General features: G+C 41.3%; 1 protein-coding gene and 1 long non-coding RNA gene across 6 annotated transcripts in view; one reads left to right on the top strand and one right to left on the bottom strand.

The window, feature by feature from the left end:
- RFX4 (regulatory factor X4) overlaps positions 1 to 16,246 on the top strand; it is a 181,979-nt gene that overhangs the window by 82,347 nt on the left and 83,386 nt on the right. The window lies entirely within an intron of this gene.
- LOC140712794 (uncharacterized) overlaps positions 13,266 to 16,246 on the bottom strand; it is a 97,674-nt gene continuing 94,693 nt past the window's right edge. The window contains exon 2 of the long non-coding RNA XR_012094587.1: positions 13,266 to 13,754. This is a non-coding gene — a long non-coding RNA (uncharacterized lncRNA). The remainder of the gene's footprint in view (positions 13,755 to 16,246) is intronic.

The following is a 16,246-nucleotide window of genomic DNA, read 5'->3' on the forward strand; positions in this document are numbered from 1 at the left end:
TTATGTGGGTCTATTTCTGGACTCTCTATTGTGTTTTGTTGTCCTATTTGTCTATTCTTTTGCCAATACCATGCTGTCTTGATTACTGTAGCTTTATTGTACATCTTGAAGATGGGTAGAATCAGTCCTTCAATTTTATTCTTCTTCAATATTGGGCTGACTATCCTGGGTCTTTGGCCTTTCCACAGAAACATTAGAATCAATTTATTGATAGCCACAAAGTAACTTGCTGGGATTCTGAGTGGGATTGTATTGAATCTATTGATCAAGATGGGAAGAACTGACATATTGGCAATATTGCATCTTCCTATCCATGAATGTGGAATCTCTATTTTTATTTAGTTCTTCTTTGATTGAATTCATCCGAATTTTGTGGTTTTCCTCATATAGCTCTTATACATAGTTTGTTAGATTTCTACATAAGTATGTCATTTTGGGGGGATGCTAACATAAATAGTATTGTGTTTTCAATGCCAAATACCACTTGTTTATTACTGGCATATAGGAAAGTGATTGACTTCTGTATATTAACCTTGTATCTTACAACCTTGCTTATTAGTTCCAGGAGATATTTTTTTTCTTTTGTAGAATCTTTTGGATTTTCTACTTGGACAATTATGTCACCTTTGAACAAAGAGTTTTATTTCTGCCTTCTCAATCTACATGCATTTTATTTCCTTTTCTTGTCTTATTGCATGTGGCTAATGCAGTATGATGTTAAAAAGAAGTGGTGGGAGGGGACATCCTTGCCTTGGTCCTGATCTTAGTGGGAAAATTTTGAGTTTCTTACCATTAAGTATAATGTTAGTTGTGGGTTTTTTGTAGGTATTCTTTATCAAATTGAAGAAGTTACCCTTTATTCCTAGTTTGCAGAGAGGGTTTTTTTTTTTTTTTTTTTTTTCAAATCAGAGTGGGTGTTGCAATTTGCCAAATACTTTTGTGCATCTGTTGATATGATCATATAATTTTTTAGCCTGTTGAGGTGATAGATTACATTACTTGATTTTTGAATGTCAAACCAGCCTTGCATATCTGGGATACATCCCACTTGGTTATGGTGTATAATTTCTTTTGTACATCATTGGACTCAATTTGCAAATATTCTGTTAAGAATTTTTGCATCTATGTTTATGGGAAAATTGGTCTGTAACTTTTTTTAATGTCTTTTGTCTGGTTTTGGTACTAGGTAACAGTTGACCTCATAGAAAGAGTTAGGAAGTAGTCCCTCTGCTTCTGTCCTCTGAAAGAAATTGTAAAGAATTGACAAAATTTCTTCTATAAATGTTTGGTAGAATTTACCAGTGTACCCATCTGAACCATTTTGTTTTGGAAGGTTATTAATTATTGATTCAATATACTTAATAGATATAGACCTATTCTGTCTGTTTCTTTTTGTGTGAGTTTTGGGAAATCAAATCTTTCAAGAAACTAGTCCATTTCATCTAGATTATCAAATTTGTGGGCATAGAGTTATTTATAGTATTCCTTTATTATCCTTATAATGTCTATAAGATCTGTAGTGGTGTCTCCTCTTTCATTTCAAATATTACTAATTGGGGTCTGCTCTCTTTTTTTCTTTGTTATGCTTTGCTAGATGCTTATCAATTTTATTGATCTTTTCAAATAACTGGCTTTTGGTTTCATTGATTTTCTTTATTGCTTTCCTGTTTTCGATTTCATTGATTTCTGCTCTAATTCTTATTGTTTCTTCTTCTTACTTCAGATTAAATTCACTCTTCTTTTTCTAGTTTCCTAAGGTGGAAACTTACATTATTGATTTTATATCTTTTCCAATATATGCATTCAGTGTGATAAATTTTCCTCTACTCACTGCTTTCACTGCATCTCACAAATTTTAATGTTGCATTTTCATTTTTATTTGGTTCAAATATTTTTATTTCTCTGAGAGTCGTTCTTTGCTCCATAAGTTATGTAGAATTGTTATTTTATTTTCACATATTTGAGGATTTTCTAGTTATCTTTCTGTTATTGAATCATAGCTTAATTCTACTGTGGCCTGAGAGCAGACATTATACAATTTTTGTGTTTTATGACCCAGAATGTGATCTATCTTGATGAATGTCCCATGTAAGTTTGAGAATATATATTCTGCTATTTTGGATTAAGTAGTCTATTAATATCAATTATATTTAATTGATTCATGTCCTTACTGATCTTCTGCCTTACTGATTTCCATTTCTGATAGAGGGGTATTGACGTTTCCAACTATGATACTGGATTCATCAAGTTTTCTTTGCAGTTCTATTAGTTTTGGCTTCATGTAGTCTGTCTGATGCTCTGTTGTTAGGCACATGTATATTAAGAATTGTTGTGTCTTCTTGGAGATTGATACCTCTATAATTATATAATGCCCTTCTTTATCCTTGATAACTTTCTTTGCTTTGAAGTATGCTCCATATGAAATTAATATAGTTATTCCTGTTTCTTTTGATTAGTATTATCATAGTATATTTTTCTCCATTCATTTACTTTTAATCTATATGGGTCTTTATATTTAAAGTGGGTTTCTTATAGACAACATATAGTTGGGTCTTGTTTTTTGAACTGCTCAGGCAATCTTTGTCTTTTAATTGATGCATTTAGACCATGATCTTCAAAGTGATTATTGATAAAATTGGATTAATATTGACCATATTTGTTACTGTTTTCTATTTGTTACCCTTGTTATTTGTTACTATTTTTGTCTTCCACTCTTCTGCTGCCCTTTATGGTTTTAATTGAGCATTTCATATCATTCCATTTTTTCTCCTTTATTAGCATATCAGTTATACTTTAACATAAAAAATCTTTTAAATGGCCATCTAGAATTTGCAATATATATTTACAACTAATGCAAGCCCACTTTCAAATAACACTATACCACTTCACAAGAGGGGTGAGCACCTTATAATGAGAAAATCTTAACTTTGGTGCCCTCTGTAAAAAGTCACATACACACATACTTACATATGTATTTTAATTGATATACACATATAATCAAATATTTTGTTGCCATTATTATTTTGAATCACTGTCATCTGTTAGATCCATTAAAAAACAAGAAAAATAAGTTTTTATTTTACTTCACTTATTCCTTCGTCAGTCCTTTTCCTTTCTTTGTGTAGATCTGAGTTTCTGACCTATATCAATTTCCTTCTCCCTAAATAATTTCTTTTAACATTTCTTGCAAGTCAGGTTTACTGAAAACAAATTCCCTTAATTTTTGTTTGTCTGAGATAGTCTCTACTACTACTTCAATTTTGAAGGATAATTTCTCAGAGTACAGAAACCTAGGTTGGTAGGTTTTTTCCTCTCAATACTTTAAATATTTCATTTCACCCTCTTCTTGTTTACATGATTTCCAAGCAGAAGTCAAAAGATAGTCTTATCTTTGTCCTGTATAGGTAACTGGATTGTTTTTCTCTCTGGCTTTTTTCAGGATGTTTTTCTTTATCTTTGATTTTCTATAGTTTGAAAATGATATACCTTGATGTAGTTTTCCTGTGACTTGGTTTTTTGTTGTTTGTTATTTGACATTTATCCTGCTTGGCGTTCTCTCAGCTTTTTGAATCTGTGATTTGGTGTCTGACATTAATTTGGGAAAATTCTCAGTCATTTTTGTTTCACATATTTCTTTGCTTCTTTTCTCTCTTTTTTCTCTTTCTGATATTCTTATTATGTGTATTTACATCTTTTGTAGTTGCCCCATAGTCCTTGGATGTTCTGTTCTGTTTTTCAGTGTTTATTCTCTTCGCTTTTTAGTTTTTGATGTTTCTGTTGATATATACGCAAACTCAGAGAGTCTTTCTTCAGCTGTGTCTAGTCACCTACAAATCCATCAAAGTCACTCTTCATTTCTGTTACAGTGTTTTTGATCTCTAGCATTTATTTTTGGTTCTTTCTCAGGATTTCTCTCTCTGCTCACATGGCCCATCTGTTCTTACATGCTGTCTAATCTATCAATTAGAGCCCTTAGCAAATTGATCACAGTTGTTTTAAATTCCTAGTCAAATTCCAACATCCTTGCCTTGTCTGGTTCTGATGCTTGCTGTTTCTTTAAATTGTGTTTTAGCATGCCTTGTAATTTTTTCTTGGTGGCTGAACATGATGGGCCAGGTAAGAAAGGAATTGCTGTAAATCACCTTTAGTCATGTGATGGTAAGGCATGTTGTGGCGGGGAAGCAATCTATTGTCCTGTGATTAGGTCTCAATCCTTTAGTGAGCCTATGCCTCTGGACTGTGAACTTTGCTACAAGTGTTTTTCAATTTTTTCCCTCCCTCTTAGATGTCATAGGATGGCTGAAGTTGGCTAGAATTGAATATTTCCCTTCTTTCACATGGAAGGTTAGAGGTGACTGGTGTTGGGTTATTTCCTTCTCTGCATGGAAGGCTAGAGCTGACTGGAGTTGGGTATTTCCCTTCTCCCAAGTCAGTTAGGCTCTGATAATACCCCAGCAGATTAGGCTCTGGTTAACTAGCTTCTCCTGAAAGCAGGCCTTGTTAAGAAGAACAGAGTGCTCCGGCATATTTCAAAATGGGCCCTTTTCTTCCCCCGCCTGCCGGAAGCATGAGGGACTTTTGCTCTGATATTTACTGTGGGAATCTGGTCACACTCCTAGAGGTACATCTCTCAATATTGTGTGGGTTCCTCTATGATTGGGCCTCCCTGGAGTTATTTTTTAACTCTCAGCCTTGTCTGCATTAAGCCTTCACAACTCATCAATTACAATTCAGGTGTTCCTACCCCAGCACTGGCTCCTGAGACAGTTCCCACTCCTGAGTCTCTGCTCCAGGAAGCCACGACTCCCTGTATTTGCCTGTCTCTCCAATCTTGGGGGCAGTAGTTTGCTGTGTCCTCCCCTCTCTTAGGGACCAAGAAGAATTGTTGATTTTTCAGTTTGTTTTGCTTTTTACTCGTTAGGATGAAGTGGTGACTTCAAAGCTTCTTATATACAGAACCAGAAACTGGAAGTCAAACTGCTGTTTTTATTCCCATTTAAAGATGAGGTAGTTGGCTCCAGGGCCTATGTTGTCAATATCGGATTTCTGATAATGCAAAGGAGCTAAACACTGGAGCGTTCTCTATAAAGTAGATCCTGGGTGGAAACCAGAAGGTCTCTGAGTTATTATAGAAATTGGGGCTGTGGGGAAAGGTGTCCCTCCCCATTCCTCAATAGTGGCTTAAATAAATTAGTGGTCTTACTTTTCTTACATAAACTAAGTCTAGAAGAAGGTAACCCAGCTGTAGTTGGACAGCTCTATAAGAACATCAGAGACCCAGGTTCTTTCTGTCTTTGTGCTCTGCCCTTTCTAGTAGATGGCTTCCAGTTTCTATATCACCTCATGGTCCAAAATGACTGCTAGACTCCAAAGACTATCTTCCAGGAAAGAAGTAGAAAAAAATGGGGTCAGGGGAGAAAAGTCAAAGTTCCCAGTTCAGTCAGCCCTCTTTAGACTCTTTCCCAGGACCCAGCCCAGTGATTTTCCCTTACATCTCATTGTCTGCCTTTGGCTATCAGGAAGGCAAGAAAATGTGGTCCACTCTATCCTGGAATAAAAACAATGGTTTGAGCCAGGTGCAATGCTGCAGGTTTATAGTCCCAGCTCCTCAGGCAGGAGGCTGAGGTGAGAGGATCGCTTGAGCCCCTGAGTTCGAGTCCAGCCTGGGCAACACAGTGAGAGCCCATCTCTTAAAGTTTTTTAAATTTAAATAAAAAATTAGGATTTATTTATCTTGGACTAAGGATGAAAGGGAAAAAAATAATTAGGGTTTAGTGGGGAAGGAGTAGGCAACTAGCCATTTTATCCACATAAGGGCATTTCACACATCCATGTATCACTGTATATGCTACAGCTATGAAATGGAACTCAGGATCCTGGAAGAGTATAGGTTATTCTCTCAAATTATGAGCTCATGGGAAGTAACATAGGTGGTACAATGATCACTAAAGACTGTGGAGGGTGACATGATTCATGGTCAGGAATTTACTGAACTTTTCAGGAAAAGGCTGGCTTATGGATAGGCACTAGGTAGTTGTGATATAGTGTAATTTGAATATGTGGAGAGGCCATTTGGCCTAAAAAATATACCTTTTGAAATAAAGGCTTAATGATGTCTTAAATTCCTCAATTCCACTTATTTAAATCTGTAAAAATGCAACTAGAACAGGATAAGCTCATTCATTAATACTTATCACTTACTAACACTTCAGTATGTATGAGTTTATTAAGGAGACTTAGAGATCAGTTGATGCTATCCCTTCACTTTCCAGATGAGGAAATTAAAGCTCAGAGGGACTGAGTAGTTTTCCCCATTTCCTACATTTAGTGGCAGGTCTCCCCCTCACCCACACTGGATCTAGTGGTGGGGCTGAGAGTGGGGAAGAGACACCAGTAAGAGGTAGAGAGACTGGAGAAAGGGACACCAGTAAGAGGTAGAGAGACTGGAGAAAGGGAAGCTGGGGTGACAAATATGCTTGTATGAATTGAATTGATTTAGAGCCTGCATTTTTCCAGTGAGGACATGGGTAATTGGCAGTTTGGGTTGTGGGTGGCTCATCCTTGAAGATTTGGCTCCTTTCTCCTTGCTGACCATCCTTGAGCAATGGGGAAAAAAAGCCAAGTGTGTTCTGGGGACCTATGCTTCACCAGCTGCACTTACCTGCATTGGAGAGGAGGATGGAGACCCCCTCATTTACATGTTGGCCCTCTTCTAGTCCCACCAGTCTGCCAACCCTCCTCCCACCCTGACCTGGGGTCACTTGCACACCCTTGAACTGACACAGTAGAAGATGAGGGCACTCTTGAGGCATCTTTAGGATTCTTCAAAGATGGTCTTTTTCTAGTTATCAAAGGGTAAAAAACATGTACATAGACTTTCCTTCTACTTTTAATTCTTGCATATATTTTTCTTAATTTTTTTGAATCTGCTGTGGGGTGTCCATGTCAGAATGCCTGATTTCACACCAGGTTTTTTAAGGTGTTTTTGTGTGTGTGTGTGTGTGTGTGTATGTGTATGTAGTGCCATGTAAAACTCTGAAGTCAAACTGTTTGGGTTTGAATTTGAATCCTGATTATACCACTTAGTGGCTGTGTGAGCTCAGATAATTTCCTAACAGCCCTGAGCCTCAGTTTCCTCATCTGTAAAATGGAATATTGATAGCAATCAATCACCTGGAGAACTGTTGAGATAATGACTGTAAAAGGGCTACTTAGCACAGAGCCTGATAAATATAAACACTCAATGCTTGTTAGTTAAGACTTCAGTTTATTATAGCAACATTTCATGACTTGAACACATCATGTTTTTAATATATTATCACTACCATATCAGTGTTCCAGCCTTTCTAGGTGCTCTTCTTTCTGAACAATTTTGAGAACAATTGTTCTAAAAATGTCCTACATCACACACATGCTGCCATCACCACCCTCACCCTCTCTTATTATCATCTTCAGAATTATTCCATTTTTGACTTAACCTGTATCTTATGTAACTCACCTCATTCTAACTAAATCAGTGTGTGATGACTGTCTTCTCTCATGTACATGTGACACATACCCAGTCACCCTGAGGACAGTGAGGGGTTCACATACGGATTTTTGGAATACTTGTTATTGCCATCCGTGGTACCCCTCCAGGGGCAACAGATTCACTGTTACCTTTCCAGCCCTGGGGCTTTTCAAGGAATCCTTCATCAATCCATATGCATGATTTGAAATTCCACTTCTGTCTCATTGCACTCAGTATGAATTTCTTATAGAGATTTTGCAAATTCTCTTAGGGAATTTCCTGTGGAATCTGTAGCATTCCCTAACCCTTTCACTCCCCAGTTCCTGGCACCCAGGAAGTGCCATACAAATTGTTGAATAGGTAAGAGTTATGTCAGTATAGTAAAATGACCCCAGCAAACACTCATTTTAATATGGAAGCATCGAGATAGGATGTTTTACAGTCCCCATTCATATCACCACTTTAATTATTTTTTCTTTTTGGAAAAATAGACTAGGTTTATTGTCAAAAGAAAAAAAGTGAATATTCCGCTTTCAGAGTTAAATTTGTGACCATTAGTTCCCTTTAGCCAACTTCTTTCCCTAATCATTTCTCTCTTTTGTTCAAAGAATTGTTTCTTATGTGTGTTTTTAAAAATATGCCATGAGATTTCCACAATACATGGTTATAAAACAGGAACTTGTCATTGTATTAAATTTCTAATTTCTTGCTACTCGAAAAGCCTTCTTTTCCCACACCTAAAATGACCCTGAAATAAGACCCGCAACTCTCATTTTTAAACTGTGTTCAGCATACTTGACTCTATTCTACATGAGTGTATCTCCTTCAATGTGTGGAAGGACATCTACTGATTCTATTGCATTAGAATTTCTTTTAGATCACTTCTTGTTGATGGCAAATCTTTACCTACTGAGGGTGGCTGGAATTTTTGAAAACAAAAGCCTGATGACTAAGTTTGGAGATCAAGCTGATCAAGATCATATTATTTGGGGTCAAAATTGAAGGCTGTATTATGTAGAGTGATGAGACTGAATGGCCTTCCTTGGTGGCTCTGGGGGTATCTCTTGAAGCAACACCAAGAGAGGCAGTGAGGCAGGGGGTGTCATTCACAATGAGGGGACACCTTGCTGGCTCTGGCATGTGTGGGCGTGTATCAGCCACAGTAAAGAAGATGACAGGTAGGAGAATCAGATTCCTGTTTCTTCAGCTGGGCAGAGACTGAATCAAGGCAGCCTTGAATCACCTTAGATCCCAGTTCCTCATTTGTAAAGTGAGATCATCATACTCTTCTCCAGTGTGGTTTTCTTTCTCTCTCTTTCTTCCTTCCTTCCTTCCTTCCTTCCTTTCTTTCTTTCTCTCTCTCTCTCTCTCTCTTTCTTTCTTTCTTTCTTTCTTTCTTTCTTTCTTTCTTTCTTTCTTTCTTTCTTTCTTTCTTTCTTTCTTTCTTTCTTTCTTTCCTTCCTTCCTTCCTTCCTTCTTTCCTGTCTTTCTTTCTTTCCTTCTTTCTTTCTTTCTCTTTCGTTCTTTCTTTCTTTTTCCTTTTCTTTTTCTTCCTTCCTTCCTTCCTTTCTTCTTCTTTCTTTTTCTCCTTCCTTCCTTCCTTTCTGTAATCTTTCTTTCTTTTTCTCTCTCTCTCCTCTTTCTTTCTCCTTCCCTTCCTCCCTTCCCCTTCTCCTTCCTTCCCTCCTTTCTTCCCTCCTTTCTTTCCTCCTTTCCTCTTTTCTTTCTTTTCTTTCTCTTTCCTTCCTTCCTTCTTCTTTTTCTTTCTCTTTCTTTTCTTTCTTTCTTTCTTTCTTTCTTTCTTTCTTTCTTTCTTTCTTTCTTTCTTTCTTTCTTTCTTTCTTTCTTTCTTTCTTTCTCTTTCTTTCCTTTCTCTCTCTCTCCCTCTCTCTCTCTCTCTTTCTTTCTTTCTTTCTTTCTTTCTTTCTTTCTTAAGATGGAGTCTCGCTCTGTCACCCAGGCTGGAATGCAGTGGCACGATCTCAGCTCACTGTAACTTCCGCCTCCCAGGTTCACCCAATTCTCCTGCCTCAGCCTCCTGAGCAGCTGGGACTACACGTGCACGCCACCATGCCCGACTAATTTTTTGTATTTTAGTAGAGATGGGGTTTCACTGTGTTGCCCAGGCTGGTCTCGAACTCCTGAGCTCAGGCAATCCGCCCACCTCGGCCTCCCAAAGTGCTAGGATTACAGGTGTGAGCCACCGGACCCGGCATCCTCCATTTCTAAGATGAAATATACTACCGCGTATAAAAACACCTCATTTAGGGCATGGTGCTTAGTGATGCTCAGTGGCTGACAGTTCCCTTTTTCACTCTTTCCCTTCCTCATCTTAAATTAGAAGGGCAATTGTTTGGACATATCATCTCGAAAATTCTTGCTTAAAACTCGTGTTTCTTTAAAAAAAATTGCACCCACAAAATGATGTAAGAGTATCCTGCATGCTGGGTTACCTTCAACAGGAGTGCAGTGTATGGGGAGGAGAACGGACAGGGGAGATGAGTGACATGGCCAGCACTACCTGAAGAAGAATTCCAACCGCTCCAGAGAGAGTAGTTCTCCAGAGCTTCTCTGCTTCCCACCCCCATCCCCGTGGAGCCCCCAGCTCTGTCTGCCCAGGCTGAAAGAGAGAAGGGTGGGATTCATGAGTAATTAAAGGGAATTTGGAAGGCTGGGATGTTGCGGAATGTTAGATCAGTAGCTAGAACAGCATGTGGCGTTCTTTAGGCAGGCTTCATTGAATCCATACAAAAAAAGAAAGAGGGGCTGCCTGCCTGTCTGCTCATTTATCAAACAGCGAAGCTCAACTTTCACAGCTCCACAAAAGTGTTTTACTGTTTGCTGAGTCTTGCTCCAGAAATTAAAAGCTGAGCAGCCTGAGCAGGGCTGAACCGACCCTTCATTTTGAGACTCAAACTAAATTGTGCTGGGCTTTCAGATTCAGGGACCAGTTTATTATTTGGTGAAAGGGGAAGAGAATAATTTGTAATTTGCAGCCCATAAGAAACACTTAAAAAAAAAAAAAAAAGCCAAACCCCCTTCCCACAGGTTTTTGTTGCAGCTGCAAGGAGGAGGTGCTATCTGCAGCAGCCCTTTCTTTGCTCAGAGTGGGAAAAGTCTTGACCTGCATTTGGGCAGAATGTGATGTGATACAGCAGCACTTCCACCCATCCCCCATCCCCTACTCACAACAAACTCCCTTGCCTCTCATTTCTTTGAGATTGCCTTTTTCTCTCTTTGGAGGAGGAGGAGGAGAAGATTTGGCCATCAGATACTTTTAGGTAAAAGAATTTTCACAAACAGAACCAAATATTCCAACTACACTAATATGTTCCTTGGGAAAGCATAATATACCACAAAAGCCCCAAAACTAGATTGAATGAGGAGCGTCTGCAAATCCATGAAAGGATGGAAGTATATAGGGCTAACTCCATCAGTGAAGAAGAAAGGGCTAGAAAATAATGATAACCAGAGGACGAGTCACTAGAGAAGCAGAGAGGAGTGTTAGTAGATACAGACCCCCTGCTCCGGCCCCTCCCTGGCAGCTGGTCACTCCTCACTCCTGTTCAGCCAGCGGGCTGTGAAAGGCTGCTGAGGTTGAGCTCTTGCCCTCCACTCTTGTCCTACTTCCGGCTGGTGAAGTCCCAGGAGGCAAGCCTGGGTACCCAGTCTCTAGGCTCTCTGATTCTGCTACAAGCCTGTGAGATAAGCTGAGCGAGTGTTATAATCCCCACTTTATAGATGAAGAACCTGATGCTCAAATGGAAGAAACAGCAAAAGGTTTTTTGTGGCTTTTCAATTTAGCACATTTTTATAAAGTGTTAATGCTGTCCTATACTCTATAAAAGTGTGTTTTAAGAACACTGAAATGTGTCTCCCCTTGGATAAAGCAGCTCCACCTTTGAGAAACTATTATGAGGAGGAAATCCCAGAACAAGGTATCCAGGATAAAAAACAAAAATCATGACACACAAAGATATTGCTTATAGCATTATTTGCATTAACACAATGCTGGAGACAACTTCAATGGCCAATCAAAGAGGAATGATTCTTTCATTCTTTCATTCATTGAGTCAATGAATTAACGCACCGAGCCACCTTCTCTCCCACCTGGACTGCTGCAGTAGCCTTCCAACTGGTTTCCCTGCTTCCACCCTTGCCCCTAAGTCAGTTCTCCACACAGCAGCCAGGGTGACCCTTTGGCATGGTAAGTCAGATCTTGTTTCCCACTCCCCTCCTTAAAGCCCTCTGAAGTCTTCCCGTCTCACTAAGAGTAAAGGCAGACATGCCTACAAAGGCCTGCAACGCCCTGCGAACCCTTCCAGCCCCTCAACCTCTCCTCCTGCCACTCCCTCACCTACCGGCTCTGCTCCAGCCACATGGGCCTCCTCGTTCTTCCTGAAACAAATGAGACAAGCTCCCACCCAGGGCCTTCCCATGGGCTATTCCTTCTTGCAGTTTCCTTCCCCCAGATATCCACAAAGTTCATTCTCTCACTTCCTTTAGGTCACAACTCAGATGCCACATGATCATGAAGTCCTAATCACCCCAAACAACATAACACCCCCACCTCCATTTTCTTTCTTTCTTTTTCCTTCTTTCTTTCTTTTTTCCTTCCTTCCTTCCTTCCTCTCCCTCCCTCCCTCCCTCCCTCTCTCTCTTTCTTTCTTTCTTTCTTTTCTTTTCTTTCTTTTTCTTGACAGAGTCTTGCTCTGTCACTCAGGCTAGAGTGCAGTGGCGTGATCTCGGCTCACTGTAACCTCCGCCTCCCAGGTTCAAGCAATTCTCCTGCCTCAGCCTCCTGAGTAGCTAGGATTACAAGCATGTGCCACCACGCCCAACTAATTTGCATATTCTTAGTAGAGACAGGTTTTCACCATGTTGGCCAGGCTGGTCTCGAAATCCTGACCTTCGTGATCCGCCCGCCTCGCCCTCCCAAAGTGTTGGGATTATAGGCGTAAACCACCACACCCGGCCCCCACCTCCATTTTCTTTACTCCCCTTGCCCTGCTTTTGTGTTCCCCTCTGGAGCACTTACCTGATAGAAGATACATTGACTTTTTCATTTATTTTTAGTCTTCTCACACTAGAATGTAAGCTTCTTGAACAGAGGCCGTTTCTGTTTTGCTCAGTGTGTTCCTCAGTGCCTAGCAAAATGTCCCGCCTATAGCACAATCTCAGTAGATATCTGCTGGTAAATGAATCCAAGCTTTGTACCATTAGCCAACCTATTATGGTTATTGAGGCTGCAGCTTGTTGAATGTGGGGAAAATGAGACTGGAGATCTAGTTTGTGTGGAGTCTTACAGGCCTAGGTAAGGACTTTACAGAGCTAAGTAGAACATTGATTATTTATAAAGATTCTATGGGGGTGGCGGAGTTGGAGAAATTTGGTCAAAGAATACAAACTTACAATTAGGCAGGAAGAGTAAGTTCAAGAGATCTATTGCACAGCATGGTAACTGTAGTTAATAACAATGTATTCTTGAAAATTGCTGGCCAGGCACCGTAGTTCAGGCCTGTAATCCCAGCACTTTTGGAGGCAGAGATGGGTGGATCACTTGAGGCCAGGAGCTTGAGACCAGCCTGGCCAACATGGCAAAACCCCATCTCTACTAAAAATACAAAAATTAGCTGGGCGTGGTGGTGCATGACTGTAATCGCAGCTACTCAGTGTTTTGTTTCGTTTTTGGTTCTCTATTACTAATATTACTAGACGCAAAGACTAAATATCAATAAAGGCCAAAACGAGCGAAGAAAGTGGCAGCCCTTTTATTTGCAAATATGCACGCACTCTTGGACGAGGTTCACTGGTCCGCGAGAAAGGGCCAGGGCAGTCGCGCCAGCGCTCTCGGGTGATGTTCTCCGGTCCACGAATGCAGGGGGCTGAAGAAGTCACGCCGGCTCCTGCCGGCGGCGGACTTTTATGCCTGGGAGCTGGAAGGGGAGGAGTTTGGGGCGTGTGTGTAGGAGTGGCTTCTTGAATTTCGGTGTCCCCGGCTTGACGTCATTCTGCGCATGCTCAGTTGATTTGGTTCTTTTCCCGGGCACGGGAAAATCTGTGATGAAGAACCCGGAAACAGTAGGGACTGCTCCATCTTGTTCACCTTCCTCCATCTTGTCCCTTTTCCCTCACCCAAACACTCAGGAGGCTGAGGCACGAGAATCACTTGAACCCAGGAGGCAGAGGTTTCAGTGAGCTGAGATCATGCCACTGCACTCCAGCCTGGGCGACGAGTGAGACTCTGTCTCAAAAAGAAGAAAAAAGAAACAAGAAGACAAGAAAATTACTAAGAGGGTACATTTTAAGTGTTCTCACCACAGAAAATAACAAGTATGGGAGGTAATGCATACGTTAATTAACTCAATTTAGCTATTCCACAATGTATACATATTTCAGAACATCATATTGTACACCATAAATATACACAATTTTGTCAACTTTAATTAAAAAAAAAAAAAGAGTCAATGGATTGCATAACTATGGTCACCCAAACAAGTGGCTCAGGGAAAGTTTCTGGGAGGAAATAAGGTACAAGCTGAGATGTGAGGATAAGTACACATTAGGCAGAAAAAGTGTGTGAAGAAAGGGCTCTGGACAATGAGAACATCCTGTGGGAAGGGCCAGAGTAAGACAGAACACAGTGTGTTCATGAAACTTGGAAGAAGTTCCATTGCGTATGGCCAGAGCACAGGAATTGGGAGAGGAAGGGGAGAGGTAAGCTGGAACAAAGGCAGGGCCAATCAGGCAGGACCTGGTGGGTCTGGATTCTGTCTAGAGGCTTCATGGAGAAGTGGTCGTGACGGGGCATGACAGGAAGCAGGGCCAGTGAGACCATTGCAGCAATCCAGGTGCAAGACCATGGTCCTGGGATGCATGGAGATAGGAGGATATGGGTAGAATCAGGATATGAAGATAGAGGGTAGAACTTGGTCACAGGTTGGAAGTGGCATGTACAAGTGGCACGTACAATCATGGTTTGAGGAAGGGCGAGCTCTGGTGTGGTCAGGTAACGGGGAAAGGCTTATAGAGCAGCGGAGTGCATGCTGGGTGGCTGGATAGGCTCTGAGGGCACAGGTAGTAAGGAGGGAGAGAGAGTTGAGGGTAGAAAGTGCAGAGGTATGGGCCTGGGAAGCAGCATTCAGGGAATAGTGCAGCACCAAGTAGTCTGACTTGGACAGAACCTCGAGTTCATGGAAGGAAATTTAGGGAGAAAAGATGGAAGCAAAGAGTGGTGTCTGAGTTTCAATCAAGAGAACCTCTGCTAAGTCAGGTGACCATGGAGAATTGCCAGAGGCCTTTAGGTAGACAGGTAATGATCTGGATCATTCCTTCAGTAAACCTACTTGGGGACCTCAATTATGCAAACAATGATTTTTGATTAGCATTTTATTAAGCAGGAGCGTTTCACTGCCAGATTGCCACTTGAGTGGATGCAGGTAAATTTCATCCAGGAGGAGACACGGGGCTGCCTGCTGATGTCACCATCCCCTCAGCTGCTTCCCACCTTCCCTAGCCTATTGGGTGCAGGGCCCTCAGATCCTGTTCATAGCAGAGGCCACCAGGACATTTCCAAGAGGGTCAGTGTGAAAAGAAGAGAACATAAATCTTCACTGAAGAGTCGATAAGAACGAGAAATCATTTCATTCCTCAAACACACCCAATGTGTAAATGCAGGAATATGACATAAAAGAAAGAAAGGTTGCTGTTAAAGGAAGGAATGAGAGGCTTGGGGACATTTTCATTCATCCGGAAAGCCGTAACATTGTGGTGGTAGAGTGTTAAGTCGGACTGGATGCATTCGAATCGTAGGTCTGCATCTGAGCTGTGTGGCTTTGTGCAGGTTGCTTAGCCTCTCTAAGCTTCAGTTTACTCATCTATACCGAGGGAATAGCAGTGGAACCTGGCACTGAATTGTGATGATCAACTGAGATAATACACGTAAAGTGGTTAGCACAGTGCCTGAGCCAGGACTGGAACGTGGGTGAGCCTGACTTCGAAGCCTGTGTGCCTAACCACTGTATACCACAGTTTCCCAATTCACTAGGAAAACAGAGAAAGGAGGCAGCTAAGGTTGCATGAGAAGGGCCACAGGGTAAGTGGGAAAGGCTCCGAGAAAGCTAGGGAGTTCCTTGGGGGTGAGTGGAAACAGTGTGGCCTTGGCATTCCAGGCACAGGGAACAGCATTGTGGATGTGGGAGCAACATGAGCCTGGAGCTCTGGGGAGTGGCTGGATTTTAGGCTGGGCAGCTGGGTGGGAGTTGATCACAGAGGGCCTCATGGACCAGCCTGAGGAGACTGGATTTTTATTCAGAGTGGGCAGCGAGAAGACACCCGGCATTTTCAATGAGGAAGTGAATGATCACACTGGCATTTTAGAAAGATCCTGCTGCTGAGGCCGGGTGTGGTGCATGTACCCATAGTCCTAGCTTCTCTGGAGGCTGAGGCAGGAGGATCTCTTGAGCCCAGGAATTCAAGGCTGCAGTGAGCTAGGATAGCACTACTACTCCAGCCTGGTCAACAGAGCGAGAGACCCTGTCTCAAAAAAATTTAAGAAACAAATCCCATTGGTGAGGCAACAAGACTGGTGGCAGGGAAACCAGTTAGAAGAATGTTTGTGTGGTCCAAGCAGTGAGAGATCACAGTGGACTAGTGCAGTAGTGGGGGTAAGGGCAGATAGAGAGAAGGGGCTAAGTTCGGGAGACATCCTGAAGGCAGAATCAGTAGGGGTTGTGC

Source organism: Chlorocebus sabaeus, chromosome 11, assembly GCF_047675955.1.
Source record: "Chlorocebus sabaeus isolate Y175 chromosome 11, mChlSab1.0.hap1, whole genome shotgun sequence".
NCBI classification, from domain to species: domain Eukaryota; kingdom Metazoa; phylum Chordata; class Mammalia; order Primates; family Cercopithecidae; genus Chlorocebus; species Chlorocebus sabaeus.